We start from the raw sequence: 17,670 nt of genomic DNA, 5'->3' as shown, positions 1-17,670 counted from the left end.
CTTTTGTCTGCATAACTCTTTTGTCTGTCTCTGGAAGCCTTCAGTCGCTCCCGGATTTGAACAATCTTTTCCGTAGTTTCCCTTATGATTTCTGGTCCAGTGAGAGTGCTGGCAGTTGCTTGTCCTCTTGCTAGTTGGGTGTCACCCACTTCGGCCCAGCACAGAGGTGATCTGCACTTACGGCCATAGGGGGCTTCGAATGGGGAAACCTTGATGCTAGTGTGATAGCTATTATTGTACGAGAACTCGACCAATGGTAAATGGGTGTCCCACGCCTTACCAAAATCGATCACACAAGCTCTTAGCATATCTTCCAAGGTTTGAATGGTTCTCTCACTCTGGCCGTCGGTCTGTGGGTGGTAGGCGGAACTCATGTCTAGCTTCGTTCCTAAAGATTTCTTTAGTGACTGCCAGAACCTCGAGGTGAATCTACTATCTCGGTCCGAGATAATGGATATTGGCACACCATGCAGTCGTACAATCTCCCTGATGTATGTTCTAGTTAGTTTCTCCAGTTTATCCGTTTCCTTGATTGGTAGGAAGTGCGCGGATTTGGTTAACCTATCGACGATCACCCAGATGGTGTCGAGTCCGCTTGCCGTCTTGGGTAACTTGGTTATGAAGTCCATGGTTATCCGCTCCCACTTCCACTCGGGTATTTCCGGTTGTTGCAACAATCCCGAGGGCTTTTGGTATTCCACCTTGACCTTGGCGCAAGTCAAACATTTGCCTACATAGGTAGCTATTTCGGCTTTCATGTTCGGCCACCAATACAACTTCTTGAGGTCTAAGTACATCTTGTCTGAGCCGGGATGTAAGGAGTAGTTTTATGAGCTTCGTTCATGACAACATCCCTGAATCCACCAAATTTTGGTGTCTAGATCCGGTTCATGAGACAACGAACTCCGTCATCCCTGACTTCAAGGTTTTTGTCCATTCCTCTCAATGCTTCACCTGTCACGTTCTCTGGCCTCAAGGCTTCTTCCTGTGCTTCTTTGATTTGTGCGGACAGGTGTGAGTGGATGGTCATTGTTAAGGATTTCACTCGACGGCCCGAGTATTCCTTTCGGCTGAGTGCATCGGCCACTACATTAGCTTTCCCGGGATGATAACAAATTTCGCATTCGTAATCGTTTAACAGTTCTACCCACCGTCTTTATCTCATGTTGAGTTCCCTTTGACTGAGGATGTGTTGAAGGCTTTTATGATCGGTGAAGATTGTACATTTCGTGCCGTAGAGGTAGTGCCTCCAGATCTTTAGGGCGAAAATGACGGCTCCTAGTTCGAGATCGTGCGTGGTGTAGTTTACCTCGTGCGTCTTCAGTTGTCTTGAGGCGTATGCGATGACCTTCCCTCGTTGCATCAGGACACATCCAAGTCCCTGGTTTGACGCGTCACAGTAGACCACGAAGTCTTCTGTTCCTTCTGTCAAAGATAATATAGGTGCACTACATAGGGCTCGCTTTAATGTTTGGAATGCAACGTCTTGTTTCTCTCCCCAGCTGAAGGTTACTCCCTTCTGAGTCAGGGTGGTAAGTGGCTTAGCAATCTTTGAGAAGTTTTGTATGAACCTTTGGTAATACCCGGCGAGGCCCAAGAATTGCCGGATTTCCGTTGGAGTCCTTGGAGTTGTCCAGTTCTCGATTGCCTTGATTTTGGAAGGGTCCACGTGTATCCCCTCCTCGCTGACTACGCGACCTAGGAAATCTACCTTCCGAATCCAAAACTCGCACTTTGAGAATTTTGTGTAAAGCTTCTCCGTCCTTAACGTTTCTAAGACTTGTCGGAGATGTTGGCTATGTTCATCCTTGCTCCTTGAATAGATGAGTATATCGTCTATGAACACGATAACAAATTAGTCCAGGAACGGACGACATACTCGGTTCATCAAATCCATAAACACCGCCGGTGCATTTGTTAAGCCTAAGGGCATCACCACAAACTCGTAGTGACCATAGCGAGTTCGGAATGTTGTTTTGGGAATGTCTCCTTCCAGAACTCGTAGCTGGTGATACCCAGACCGCAAATCGATCTTTGAGAAGTAGCTCGCTCCTTGTAGTTGGTCGAATAGATCGTCTATGCGTGGTAAGGGATATCGGTTCTTGATCGTGAGTTTGTTCAGCTCTCGGTAATCAATGCACATGCAGAAGGATCCGTCCTTCTTCTTTACGAACAGGACCGGTGCTCCCCATGGTGAGAAGCTCGGTCTAATGAATTCTTTGCTTAGAAGTTCGTTTAGTTGGCTAGATAACTCCTGCATTTCAGCCGGTGCTAGACGGTATGGCGATTTTGCTACTAGGGTAGCTCCGGGAATCAAATCGATCTTGAACTCGACTTGACGTTCTGGGGGGATTCCTGGAAGGTCTTCAGGGAAAATGTCGGGGAAATTGCAGACTTCCGGAATGTCTTTAATGTCCTTCACTTCTCGTTTCTTGTCTACTACGTGGGCTAGAAAGGCATGATATTCCTTGCGAAGGTATTTTTGGGCTTTGACGCATGAGATGATTTGTAAATTTGCACTGGGTTTGTCACCATAGATGACAAGAGTTTTGCCGCTTGGCAGATTGAGGCGAACGGCCCTTTCATGACAAAGTATATCGGCATGGTGAAGGCTTAACCAGTCCATACCGATGATGACATCAAAACTTCTTATAGTAATCGGCATAAGGTCGATTTTGAACGAGTGTTCATTTAAATTTAACGTACAGCCCATGTACATATCGTTTGTGCTTTCCGTTTTACCGTTTGCCATTTCTACCATGAATGTTTTATTGAGTGCTTGGGGTTTTTGATTAAGTAAGTGTTTGAATTTATGACTCACGAAACTTCTCTCCGCCCCACAGTCAAAGAGTATGCATGTATAAATGTCGTTGAGGAGAAACGTACCCGAAACCACCGTGGGATCGGCTATTGCCTCGTTCTGCCCTATTGCCAGCACTCTTCCTACGCCGCCAGCATTCTTCGCCTTAGCGCAATCCCTCTTGAAGTGCCCAGTTTCCCCACACCCATAACATGCCTGGCTTACTCCAGTACCAGGAACTTGGGTGATTGGTCGCGCCGGTGCCTTGCAGAAACGGGCAGTGTGCCCTTTTCTGTCACAGTTTTTACAGTGCATCTCCCGGCAATTACCGTGGTGATGGTAATTGCATTTGTTGCACTTTGGTAGGTTCCCAGCATATTGTTTTGTCGGCGCAGGGGTAGCGGGAACAGCAGTGGAGGCAGTAGCGGCATGGACCGCCACTATTTGTTTCTTTGAAGGTTCTTGCGAAGTTTGACCTTTCCTTTTGTTCCAAAACTTCTTCTTGTTGTTGTTGTTGGCATTGTTGTCATTGTTGTTGCTTCCTTTGGTTGGTTCCGGGACGACGGTCGTGACACTTTGGCAGACCCCATGATCAACGAGAGATTGTGCGAGTTCTTTGGCGCTGTCGAACGTCGTGGGTTTGGAAGCTAGCACTCTTCCTCGAAGCTGGGGCGACAACCCCCAGATATACCTTTCCACCTTTTGGCTTTCCAGAATCATCATTCCTGGGCAAAGTATTGTCAAATCACTGAACCTATTCGTATAGCTTGTGATGTCCAAGCCTACCATTGTAAGGCCCCAAAGCTCCTGCTCGAGCTTCCGAATCTCGCCCCTTGGGCAGTACTCTCGTAGTAGCATCCGTTTCAGGTTCTCCCAACCCATTGAGTTTGCCACCACCAGAGTTAGTGACTTGACGTGGCCATTCCACCACGTTAGGGCTCGCTCGGAGAAAGTACAGGCGGCAAATTTTACTTTGCTTTCCTCGGGGCATGAGCATATCTCGAACACAGCTTCTGTTTTCTCTATCCATTGGGATAGAGCCATCACTCCCCCAGTTCCATTAAATGGGATGGGTTTGCTGTTGGAGAAGTCCTTATAGGTACATTCCCCGGAACGACCTTGGTTTTGGCCATTAGTAGAGCTATTTATTCCTCCTCCTGATCCGTTGTTACTCATTTGTGCCATTGCTGCGGTTACGGCAGCTGTTACAGCAGCCTGAAAGGTAGCAGCATCCATTGATGGAGGGGGTGGTGGAGGTGGTGCTGGTGCTCCGTTTGTATTGAAAAGTCGGGGATTTCTCCTTGGTGGCATGATTCTGCCACAAGTTAAGAGACGAATTCTTGATAAGTCATTAGAAATGATTATGGAAGGTTTTAGTATTATCAGTTTTAGTTCTGGTTTTCGCATGTAAATGGAAACTTTCAAAAAGGAGTGTATGATCCTTTTAAGAATTTAATGGAATACTCAAGGAAATAATACACGCGTGTCAATTTCATTGATATTAGTACATGATACAACAATCAGGAAAATTTGACCTTATATAGGTATAGGGTACATCAATGAAAATGGGAAAATTTGACCGCATTCCGACCCCCGAACTGCTTTCTCACAATTCATCGGGTTTACATTCTTAAAGAAAAGAGTAGCACCAACACTTATTTAATAGGTATATACATAGCGCCAGAAGTTCGCGCTCTACTCTGAGCGGGTGGCACGCTGCGGACCATGGTATGTGGTTGAGGAAGCCTTAGCTCGGGCTACTTTACGTTCGGCCTCGATGACGCGCCTCTCCATGGCGGCTTGGCTCCTATGGAGCTCCCTCACTTCGTTTCTTGTAGCAGTAATGTCCCTCTGCAGGGAAAATGTGTGCTCTATTGTTCGCTCATGTTCTTCGTCCAGACGACGAAGACGTACCGCGGTGACAGCAGCGGTGACCCCAATGTCCAAAAGTTGGTTGGCATTTTCTCTTGCTTGCTCGCCTTGGTTGGCAATGCGTCGGACCATGACAGGGAGTGCCCTGTCAGCCGAACCCCCGTTGCGGAGGTTATAAAAGCCTCGCGCCATGCCGTAAGGTGGGCGTTGCCCTTGTTCCCTGCTCCATCGCTTCAGATCCACAGCCCAACGGGGCGCCAGACCCTGAAAGTTCCTTGGGGGATTTGCTGCTCCTCGGGGAGGATTGTAGATCTCGGGCTCCGAGTCTGTGCTCCCACCATCTCCTTCCTCTTCTGTATCTTCGTCTGGGTCTTCCTCAGGATCCTCTTCGGATTCTTCTTCGGGTTCTTCCTCGGGAATTTCCTCTTCGGAATTCTCTTCGGGGTCGTCCTCAATCCAGCCTCCATTACCCTGGTTAGGGTAGTAGGGATCCCCGGGAATGTGAAAACCTGCCATTTTGTCTGATCGAGAATAGGGGCAAGGGAATTATATAAAACTCGGGAGTAAGAAGGGAAATTTTTGATAAGGGTAAATTTTATTCGACGATTCCTATTTCTAATTAAATACTGAGATTCGCATGGTTATAACAGTTCTTTTAGTTTTTTTTTTTACAAAATACTCCTATAGTATTTCAAATTCGTGAGTTTGATTCTAGTATTTAATTCGGTAAGTTTTCGACTTGTTGCTTACTACGACCATTCCTCGACATACGTTGGTCACATCCAGGATAAATATAGTTGATCAGGCTATATTTATTCTCGATTTGATTACATACCCCGAGGCCTAGTCGTAGTGTCGCAACTTGCCTTAATACTTTTTTTTTATAAAATTTTGCTATGATACGAGACCGATGCATGCGTGTACTTATACTTTTATAAAAAAATGTATATCACTTTAATTTATTAAAAGTATCGTTTATGAAAACGTTTTGTCAGAGGGCTTTTGGTCCCTTTGCATTTATAGTTTGTATATCTTATGTGGTTCGATATACTTAGTTCACTATAAACAACGCTCTGATACCAATCTGTCACACCCCCAAACCAGGATGGCGGAAACATTCGGGGGTGGGTGACTTCACGTAGTATCATAACAGTTGAATATTGTAAAGAAACTAAACACAACCATCATAAATATAATAAAAACTTACATTGTTGCGTGTAATACATGTTTCAAAAGAATATTACAAATATGATGATTTTAAATGTTTTTATAATAGACGCCTTAGCGTTCCTTCTCCAAAAGCTGATGGTTACTTGTATTACTGATTCCCTGAGAAATACAAGTAGTTTTGAAAAGTGTCAACAATTAAGTTGGTGAGTTCATAAGCGTTTTTGTACTGAAATTTGTATGTCCTTTAATAAAAATAACTGAACGTGTTTTCCAGAAAATCCAATATTTTCTACATATAGTTTGAAAACGTTCCAAGGACTAGAGTACAATAGTGTCTTTCGTGCTCAAAATAATGAAAGTGTATTTATACTCAAATAATGTATTTACTGAATGCATTCAAAAGTCTCGTAAATCAAACTTATTTTAATACTTCCGTGTGAGTTTTATAACCATGCTATTGACCCAGACTGCCTGTAACAACGTTCTTCAATCGTTGTAGTGTTATGATGTTTGTCACCCCAGACCTGCCGGTCTAACTGTAGCTAACAGTTTAGGTGCGGGGTTGTCAATCCCGTATAGATCTATACATAAGTATCACGCTCTCCCTCCAAGATATTATGGTTTATAATACAGGACTTGAAATGCGTACTTGTGAGTACGTTGAAGTTGAATGTCTCACAACACTTAGTATTAATAGATTTACGAAAAGAAAGTCTATGACCCATGTAGATGAAAGTATTTCATTTTCACAATGTTTACGTAAAGATGTAATGAATAACCCGCAAACTATACCCATTATAGTTTTTCCGAAAGTGTGTTCCGTTTGGTGATAAAAACTCGATGTAATATTAACTTTGCATGTAAAGTATAACGTTGATATAAACGTTATTCTAACATTTATAAAATGTAGATGGTGTATTTGAATCCGTATAAAATGATAAGTTTTTTTTCCCGTATTGCACTTGTATTCCCCCCCCCCCTAAAATATGAAAAGACGTAAAAAGTAGGGGTATGAACTCACCTGGAAAGTGTGATGATTCGAAGAAAATGAGATTTTTCTCGGGCAGCACTTCGACCGGAAAGTGGTGAGATTCTCAGGAATCTTGGGGCTTCAGACCTTCGTCGGGGCTGAGGTATGAAAACTGGGGCTTCGGAATATTTCTTGCACGTAAAACGGAGTAAAAACGCAAGAGGAAAAGAGAAAATGAGCACTTATGCCCGGAACCCTCGCATCCATTTTATAGAGACTGAAGGCCCTCGGTACGCTGGGCGTACGAGGGTACGCGGGGCGTACTCGGACGTCATGCATGACCGCATCTTCGATTGCCGGACTTCGGACGGGACGGCGTAGAGGCCTAGGGGGCGACGTGGACGATCCGGAGCCTAGCATCCGAGTACGTTGGGCGTACGAGGGTACGCTGGGCGTAAATCGTCTCGTTTTGTGCACCTCGAACTTGTAAAATCCGTAACTTTCGCATACGAGCTCCGATTTTGACGTTCTTTATATCCACGCGGAGGTGAGAAAATACTCTACAACTTTCATTTAGACTTCGTCGGCTAATTTTGAATTTATTTTTAATTATATTTTATTTAATAGGCCGGGACACGATAATTCCATTAAAAATCCATAACTTCTTTATCCGACGTCTGTTTTCGTATGTCTTTTTACCATTGCACTACTATTGTAGAGACCTTGAACTCTTGTTTAGGTTGCGTCGGCTAAAAATCGCTCGATCTTTATTTCGAGTTTTTAGCTGTCTATCGCTGTTCCGAAATTTAGAAAAATCATAACTTCCTCATACGAAGTCAGATTTGGGCGTTCTTTTTATGTATGTTCACGGTTTAACGTAATCTATGACTTTCGTTTAGATACCTAAGGTTAAAAATCATTTTGTTGAAGTTTCACTTTTTACGTTTAGCAGTGTTTTACCAGGTGTGTCGTGGATTTTCGATTGGTCATAACTCCTTCGTTATAACTCGGATTTGAGTGTTCTTTATGTTTTTGGAAACCTTGGCACGATATCTAACACTTTATGCATCCCAATTAAGATTTTAGAACACTTCATTTTTACGCTAATTTCGTTGATTCCAAATAGTTCATTATATTTGACTTTTTGAATGTTACATTTGACTTAAAATATCGGGTTGTTACATAAGGTTTTTCACATAAATGTCGATTAGGGTTAAGTGTCCCTACTTAACCCATTAAGGACTTAATCCAATAGTCCAATATTTCCTTTAAGTCAATTTGCCATTATTTGTTAATTAATATTTCAAGTTCATTAAATAATCCTGATGCGGTCACGATTAGTCCCAAATTAGGGTTTCATGGCATTAGGGTTTTCCAAACCCTAATTAGGGTTTCCAACCCATCTTAGCCCAATAGGCCCAAAACCAATTCCTTAAGCCATTAGGGTTTTCCTTAGGTCAATTAGGGTCCATTAGACCCATTAGGGTTTCACTAGTCCCATTAGTCACATGTTTCGGCTTTTAAGTCAATTAAGCTTCATTGGGCCCATTAGGGCTTACAAGGCCCATTAGGGTTTTAGTCTCTTGTCCAAACAACCCAGCGAATCACAACACAACAAGGCACACCGCCACCCGACACGGCGGGCGGTGGCGGCAGGAGGCGGCAGCCACCACCCTACGGTGGTGGTTTGGGTTTCTTTTCATTATACTTTAGCTAATTACAATTTACAATGCCTTAACCAAGAATAAACACACACACTAACTACATCAACACACATACATGGTGGCTTATGATGGCAGCCACTACCTCACGGTGGTGGTGGTGGCTGTTCTTGTGATTCCGGCCAAATACTATGCAACCAACTTCAAAACACACTTTTCCAAGGATTTTCTCACACAACCACCACCTCACGGTGGCCTGTGGTGGCGGAAAACGGTTTTGGGGTAACAACCACCATGGTCGGCGGCCATGGTGGGTTTTTCTCTCGATCTCCGGCTAAGCTTTCACGCACACACACAGCAAACATAATCAGTACCAACAGCACACGATAACTCGGACCAATCTCCACCTGATGGCATGCGACAGACGAAGCTCGCAGTTCCCTCATCCGTCTTTGGCGGCTCCAACGGCGCATCAACGTCTCCGGCAGCAGCGACAGACTTCGTCATCATAAGCAAGGGAACGTCGGCAGGGTGACGGTGGTGAATGTGGGTTAAGGCAGCAACCCGGAAGCGAACAGCAGCACTGCAGCAGCATCCACGAACGAGTTTCCCGATCTCTTCGTGCCTCTCTGTCTTCACCGGCGACGGAATAGGGTAGCTGCTCGGGTGGTCCTTTGGTGGTGGCGATGAGATGACGGTTGGGAGAGAGAGAGAGCTATAGGGTTTGCGGCTGAAGGAGGAAGAGTGAGTGGGGGTGCGGCCGACCTTCTCTTAGGGTTAGGGTTTGGCAACCCTTAAATACCCACTCCATTTTAAATGTTCTCCATAATGACCAAAATGGTCCCTCCAGCTCCTATTTATTTCAAAATAGATCCATATTTTACCTTTTTAACCCTGTCTCTTAAAACCCTTTACAAATCAAGTCCAATACTTACCAAATTGCCCCTTAGCCTCCAAAATCTTTTCAAAATAAATTCCAAAATTACTTTTTAACCCCCGAATAATCAGATTTATAACATTTGGCTTCCCAAAACCAACATCCCACTACTAATATAGATTTAGGGCAATTATTTGTTTATTAAAATTTTATCTATTTATTTATTAATTAAACAGGATGTTTCATTTTAGGGTGAGTGCTTTCGTTTGGCCATCTTCTTCTTACGTCCTCCTGAATAGGTTGATTTGTTCATATCTAAGGTCGGATCATCCAAGATTGGGATAGATTGTTTTGGGTTGAACACAACCTAAATCTCAAGATGATGTTTGAGATATGGTGATTCGGATGGAACTGTGGTTAACATGTATACCGGCAAACTTTTGATAGGTCTGAAAGTAGATTAGTTCGGTAACCTACAAGTATTTATAGCTTTAAAAGAACAATATAGCTCTTTGATGTCAGAGTTGAGAGGAATGGGTTCAAATCTCTCAAAGTACAGTTGTTGTAGCGTCAGAGCGTAGAATCTCGGACTGGAAATTTCTTAGGGCTTCCTCTTGATAGTGAAATTCTGAAAGTCTTGCCATAGCACCCCGTTCAAGTCAATTGCATTATCTCTTCCGGAGAAGATGTTGTACACAACATACAACCAATCTTTGATCATGGTGTCAGTACCATCATGTTTGCCAGACAATCCTTGAAGGATTAAATTCATTAGTACAGTCCATAGGCTGGGAACAGCAGACTTCTTGAACTCATTTGCTTTGAATTCTCCATTATTCCTAATTTGATTCAGAAATGAATGAAACTCTTCAATATTTGGTTCTTGAACGCTAATACCTTTGGGATTTTCTACAATGTCGATCGCTTTGAGGAAAGTGTTCTTGTCGACTGGAATAATCTTATCATCAGCAATCTTCACTTCCAGTACATCATCCTTAATTTAAATGCTTTGTGAAGAATACGAAGATGAAGTTTAGGGTTAGGGATTTTATTGAAAGGAATTGTGATATGGTGGCAGGAGATGAATTTGATCATGATGCGGATGTATTCATCATAATCCATGGGACCGATAGAAAACAACTGGGTTGTTTCTCTGAGGATGAAATCAGTGGACGAAGATGAGGCAGATCCCTTTGAAAATTTCTTCTTCGATGATGGTTTGGAAGCTTTGGGAGCAGTTTGAGAAGACACCATTGTTGAAGGTTTAAGAAAGCTTGAAGAACAGAGTTCGGAGAGAAGGCTCTAGCAAAAAGATAGCAAAAGTGAAAAATAGGAACAGTTAGGAGTCAAAATCCTTTTATATGTTGGATATTTCGGGTCGGGTCGGAGAATGGAATGAAGACACCCAAACATGAAATGGGCCGCATTAAATGCATTGCCTAGAAAAGGCTTCCCAAATGACTGTTTCAAACGAAAGATGGGACGTCTGTTTGTTCAAAAGAGAAAATTGTCGATTCGGTATAGATATCACTCATTGCGTTATTGGAACGTGTTCCAAAGCACGTTTATTATGAATTAAGAGGATAATCATAAAGAAAAACTACCATTAATATATTAATGAAAAACATTTCGAAATAAAAACTTTAAAGGCAGCCTTAAAATTCTTTTATTGCTGAGGATCTCAGAATAATCAGATTCTGAGATGAGATGTAATAAGATACTTTGGAAAGAAGATGAACACCTCATTACTATGTAATAAAGGATTCGAGATGGCACAGTCTCAAATTCAATATCAGATGTAAAAATACATGAAGATCTTAGAGGACCAGTTTCAAAAATATTTGAGGTTCCAAGAGCTGAAGGAACAAAGCTCGGAAGAAGATAAGTGATGAACTCACATTACCGTTTCGGATTTGAATTCTGAGGTGAACTTCATAACAAATGCTTGTTCTTGACAAATACTCCGAGATGGTAATTTCTCAAGTAATCCGATGTAACTATATCGGTCAAAACTTTAAGTGATGAGGAAAACTGAAAAACTTAAGACTGGAAGTAAAGGTTAGATAAAAAGATACATATGATGATCCTATATTTTCCGAGAGGAAACAATTCCGAGGAGAAGAGGATTTGACTTCGGAACTATTTTAATTTATAATGTTTCCATTAGAGAGTACAAGACTCTTGTAAGAAATGTAGATCAAACATCATCATTCCCACTTTGTTCAAAAATCCATTAAATTTGGTTTCGTGTAATACCTTAGTAAAGACATCAGCAATTTCATCATTACATGGAACAAAAATGAGCTCAATGTTTTAATAGATCACGAAACTTGTGATTTTTATCCTTTCATCTCACCCTCATCATAGTTGTTTAGTACAAACCAATGTCGTGATTTTTTGGCCTCTTTACAAATTTCGGCGATTTTCTTAGTCGACATTGTGATGACAACATAGAAAATTGCTTTTTTGGAAGGCCATGATCATCATTTCTATCAGCAAAATTTAATTTAGTTTGTATACCCTCAAGATACATAGAGCATAATGTTAAAGCTTCATTTGCAACATAATCCTCTACTATTGAACCTTCTGGCCTGGCTTTGTTTCTGACATAATTTTTATGTTTTTTCGTATATCTTTCAAAAGGATACATCCATCTCATGTGTATAGGCCCTCCAAGAATGGTTTCTTCAGGTAAATGAAGAACAAGATGAATCATTATGTAGAAAAATGTTGAAGGATATATCAACGCAAGATTTCATAAGATCTTCACTAGTTCTGCTTTAGCATTTCTCATGTCGTTAAAATCCAATGACCGTGCATAATTTTTTTCAAAGAATGTACACATTTCAATGATTGTTTTTGAAACATTTGGTGGGAGACCACATCGAACCCCTATAGGTAGCAATCGTTTCATGAGGATGTGATGATCGTTAGCCTTCAACCTAACCAAACTTGATTCAGTATCATTAACCTTTTTCCTAAAGTTCGATCCAAAACCATCAAGTAGTCTCACTCCTTTAATGAATTGACAGAAACGTTGTCAATCAATTGGTTTGAAAGAGTAAGAAGTATGTGGGAGTATTTGTTTCTTCTTCTTGTTGTCTTCCTTGTTGTTGTTGTATTTCTTATTCTTCTTCACTTTCTCTTTTAGCCATTGATCTGGTCGAATGACCATCTTTTTCAAGTGAATTCTTGCTTATTTTCTATCTTTGCTTTTACCGTTCATCAATGTAGTATTCAACACACTCTCATTCACATTTTTCAAAACATACATAACATCTAAATTTAGTTTTAGGTCGAGGGAAGACCAATATTATAGCCGAAAGAAGATACTCTGTTTCGTCTAATTCAAATTTCTCTTTTTTATTTCATCGTCACGCTTTCTTTTTTCACCCCCGTGATTAGGATGTTTCCGTAGAATACGATCAGAGAGACGAGCTAGTTGTTGCGATATAGTTACATTACTAAATCGTCTTGGACGCAGTCTTGTCTCAGGTTGACCATCAAACAATAGAATCTTCCTCCAGCTATGGTTCATATTTAAGAATCGTTTGTGACCAACATAAAACATCTTGTTGGTCACATAAATGGAAGATTTGTCTTCGTTACAAGTAGAGCACGCTAAATAACCTTGACCACTCCATCCAGACAGACTACCACATGTTGTGAAATCATTGATAGTCCATAACAACATCGCACTCATATTGAATATAGTGTTGGTTGATGCATCTCTCATTTAGACTTCTTCAGCCCACAACATTTTCAACTCATCCACCAAATGCCTCAAGTAAACATCAATGTCCATTGCGGGTGATCTAGGGCTAGGAATTAGCAAAGTTAGCATGAAAGAAGACTCTTTCATGCATATCCATGGTGGTGTATTGTAGGTAGTCATTGTAACCGGCCAAATACTATAAGTATTATTAAAGTTTTCGAACGGATTAAAGCCATCAGCGGCTAAATCTAGACGAACATTTCTAGGTTCTTTAGCAAACTCTGGATATCTCTTATCAAATTCATGAATGACTTTATAGAATCCATTGAGCTTCCAGCATTATGCCAACTCATATCTTTAGCTGTGAATATGGAACTATACATGCGTTGAAGCTTGGAGTCAAAGGAAAGTACCACAACACTTTTTGTGATACTCTCTACCCTTTTATGGTTGTGTCCACCCATCTACTCTCGTTACAAATCGGTCAAAATTATGCATGGAATCATTCTCCTTTCAAAACAAAGCACAAACATATTTGCAAGCATGGATAGATTGATATCCTAACCCTGTCTTTCTCAACTTCGTCTTAGCTTCATATTGTGAGGTTGGAATCTTGCTCTTCGGGAAAGAAACTCTTAGTAATTCTACAAGTTGGTCAAACGAACTATTTGTACATTTATTGAACACTTTAATATGCAACAAATTTGCCAGAAAGTTTAGGGAAGACATTTCACAATCAGGGTATAACTCGGTATTGAGCTCCTCAAACAAAGTATCAAATTCTGGGTCTATGCCTCGTCCCTTCTCATCTGTATTTTCTTCATTTGTATTTTGTTTCTCCATAACATCATCAATTACATCAAACATCTCATTGGTTGTTGGAGTGTTTATTCTTGGAGTCAAATTGTAGCCTAAATCTAAAGCAGGACGTTTCTTACCGTGATGATGTCATATAGTATACGATTGTAGAAATCCATGGCCATATATGTGGGCATAAACCGTACTCAACAACTGTCGATAGATATTCACACACTTTATGCACAGGCAATGCACTTTGTCTTCAGAGTCGACATGTTTCTGAGCAATCTTTATAGAGTTTTTAAGACCTTCCAAGAATTTTGGAGACATTTATTTCTCACCAGTCTAACTCTTATCGGTCATCATTAATGTTTCATTATTAAAAATTACATTGTATACATAGTTATTGAAAGTTAGATTGTATTTTAGCTATAGGTGCATAAGTTAGAGTGTAAAGTTTACTCTACGAGAAGTAAAAATTGGACGGAATTGATAGAGTACTCACAAGTATATAAAGAAATATATAGCCAAGAAGTAAAAATCAGACGGAATAGATAGAGTATTCACAAGGGTAGGCTTCTAAACCCAATTTTTTAATACCTTATCTCATATGTGAAAGTGTATTGCATGATTGTTTGTTTGAGAAAAATTCGACAGCAATTCCCCTTAGCTCCCAAGTATATAAAGAAATATATACCCGAGGAGAAAAAAGAAAATGACAACCCAAATTTTTCTTAAACAAACAATCATGTAATACACATTCACATCCTAAATGAGATAAAGTATTCAATAAGCGGTCCCAAAATGGGGACAGCCCGAAATTAACTTCTAAATCAATTATGGGCGGATATTTCTAGGCTCTTGATGATTATAAAGAAGAGACTTAAACTAATAAAAGTATGTTGTTATTAACAACCTTTGTAGTTATGTTAATTGCAACGTACTTTTAATAGCAACATACTTTTATTATTTTTTTCACTTCTTTTTCATATTTATAATACTTATAACATTTTATTTTTGTTTTTTTCAATTATAGCAATATACTTTAAATATTATTTTGTTTTTTCCTATTATAGCATCATACTTTTATTAACAACGTACTTTTATTAGATTTTTTTTCTATTATAAATATAAATAATAAATAAAAATAGAATGTTTTAATAAACAAACTAATAAAAGTTTGTTGTTATTAATAACCTTTGTAGTTATGTTAATAGCAACGTACTTTTATAACTTTGTTTATTAAAGAATTTTATTCTCACGTCTTTTTCATATTTATAGTATTTATAGCATCTTATTTTTGTTTTTTTTAATTATAGCAATGTACTTTAAATATTATTTTGTTTTTTTCAATTATAGCATGCATGCATATTTATGAATCAGCAGTTATATGGGTTGCGCACGCAGATATGACTGTTGATTCATACATATGCATGCATGCATATATATATATATATATATATATATATATATATATATATATATATATATATATATATATATATATATATATATATATAACGTCTTTTTCATATTTATAGTATTTATAGCATCTTATTTTTGTTTTTTTCAATTATAGCATGCATGCATATTTATGAATCAGCAGTTATATGGGTTGCGCACGCAGATATGACTGTTGATTCATACATATGCATGCATGCATATATATATATATATATATATATATATATATATATATATATATATATATATATATATATAATCAACAGTCATATACACTGCGAACGCATGCTTATTTGCAGTTATGTGATTGATGACACGTATTCTCAACTGTTGATGTAACATCCCAAGTTCGGAAGCTAGAAGTTGGAGGGTGCTAAGTATAAAATTAGGAAAGGGACTCGACGAGTAGGTCCGTCTACTCGCCGAGTCGGAACGGGATTGATCGCGGTATTAAGTGGCCAACTCGTCGAGTCGGCGGCTTGTACTCGACGAGTTGGTACTGGAATGAGAAAACCCTAATCCCGAGGGTTGCACCCTATTTAAAGGACTTTATGTCCTTCTCCCAGCCTCCTATTCCCCCAAAGAGTTCCAGAAACCCTAATTTTCGTGTGAGGCTTCATTATTGAGGAGATTGGAGCTTGGAAGAGGAAATTGGTGAAAAGAGCTTGAGGAATTAAAGGCTAACATCAAGGGGCTTGTGTAGATCTGGAATCTACATCTGTTTGGGCACATTTCAGAGGTAAAAAGCCATAATCTTATGTTGATTTCCTTTTTGGTTCTTCCTTGGTGGTTGATGTGGAATTCCATAGCTTGTTTGTGAGCTATTTCGAGTTAGAAGCTTAGATCTGAGGTTGCCACTTCAGATCTAGGCTTGTGATGGTCCATAATGTCATAAAGATTCTGTTTAAGAGTTGTTGGTGAAGCCCCTTAGTCCTTAATCCTAGCCATAGTGTGTTTTGGGCCTATATCTCCTTGGTTTCACGTAAAGTTTGCAACTTTATGTGAGGGTTAGGCTGTAGAAGAGTGGATCTATGGATTGGAGCCTCAGCATGGCTCGAAAAGCCTCTGTATGGATTGAGAACTGAAGGGACTCGGCGAGTCACATAGGTGTACTCGACGAGTTGTATGAACATGTGCATGGACTCGGCGAGTTGAAGAACAACTCGGCGAGTCTGTTGAAGATTGCCTTGGACTCGGCGAGTCTGGTCGCAGAACCCCAATCTTTTCTGGTCAAACCTTGAAGCAGTGAGTCGGGAGGTGACTCGGTGAGTTGAGCAGGACGGGACTCGGAGATCGTTGGACTCGACGAGTCGACGGGTCGACTCGGCGAGTAGAGTCAGTCAGGGAGGTTGACTTTGACTGAGGACTTTGACTTTGACCAAGAGTTGACCAGTTTGTCTACCAAGGGTATTTTGGTAATATTGGGCTTATGAATCTGGTTCTTGGTAGTGTACGGTGGTGGAGTTCGTGTCGGTGGTCGGCGCAGCTGATCTTATCCTTCCAGTCGGCAATTGCGAGGTGAGTTATCCTCACTATATCGACAGGGTATACGACACCAAGGTCGGCCCTTGATCGGATGGGAATCCGGGTATTGTTGTTATGTTATTGTTTTGTTAGAATTGCATCCTGGTATTTAGGATGGTATTATGTTAGTGACCTGGTTAAGGTCGGTACCCGGGACATAGGGTAATGTTATGCTAGTGACCGGTTAGGACGGAATCCTGATTAGGATGTTGATATGCTATGTGATCTGTTAGACTGTTTGTCTGGTTGAGGATTGTTATGCAATTAAATGTTTTATGTGCACATGATTGTTTGACGGGGGTTGGGTTGAGGCGGGTCCTGCTTTGTGTTGTAGGCCAACATACGCAGGGCAGACCGGATGTTCTGAAGGCCCAGCAAGCAGTCCGGATAGGCTGAAGGCCCCGAGAGGGCGGACCAGACGTGTCGAGGCTCAGAGAGTGGACCAGGCCGACTGAAGTCCCGGTGTGGGCGGACCAGTCATACTGTAGACTCAGAGAGTAGACCAGGTGGATTGAAGGCCCGGTGTGGGCGGACCAATCACACTGTAGACTCGATGTACATGGCTAGACTCGGAGGGTGGACCAGGTGGACTGAAGGCCCGGTGCGGGCGGACCAGTCACACAAGTAGACCCGATGTGCGTGGCTGTTCTATTTATGATATGTTATGAGTATGATATGTGTGGTTGGTATTTTGGGGGTAACTCACTAAGCTTTCGGGCTTACAGTTTCAGTGTATTGTTTCAGGTACTTCAGGAGATCATGACAAGGCGAAGGCGTGATCGTACCGCTCCTCATGTTTCAGGTACTTCAGGAGTTCGC

Source organism: Lactuca virosa, chromosome 2 (genome assembly GCF_052849685.1).
Source record: "Lactuca virosa cultivar CGN04683 chromosome 2, Lactuca_virosa_CGN04683_v6, whole genome shotgun sequence".
Taxonomy (NCBI): Eukaryota; Viridiplantae; Streptophyta; class Magnoliopsida; order Asterales; family Asteraceae; genus Lactuca; species Lactuca virosa.
Note: the sequence above shows the minus strand (reverse complement) of the source record.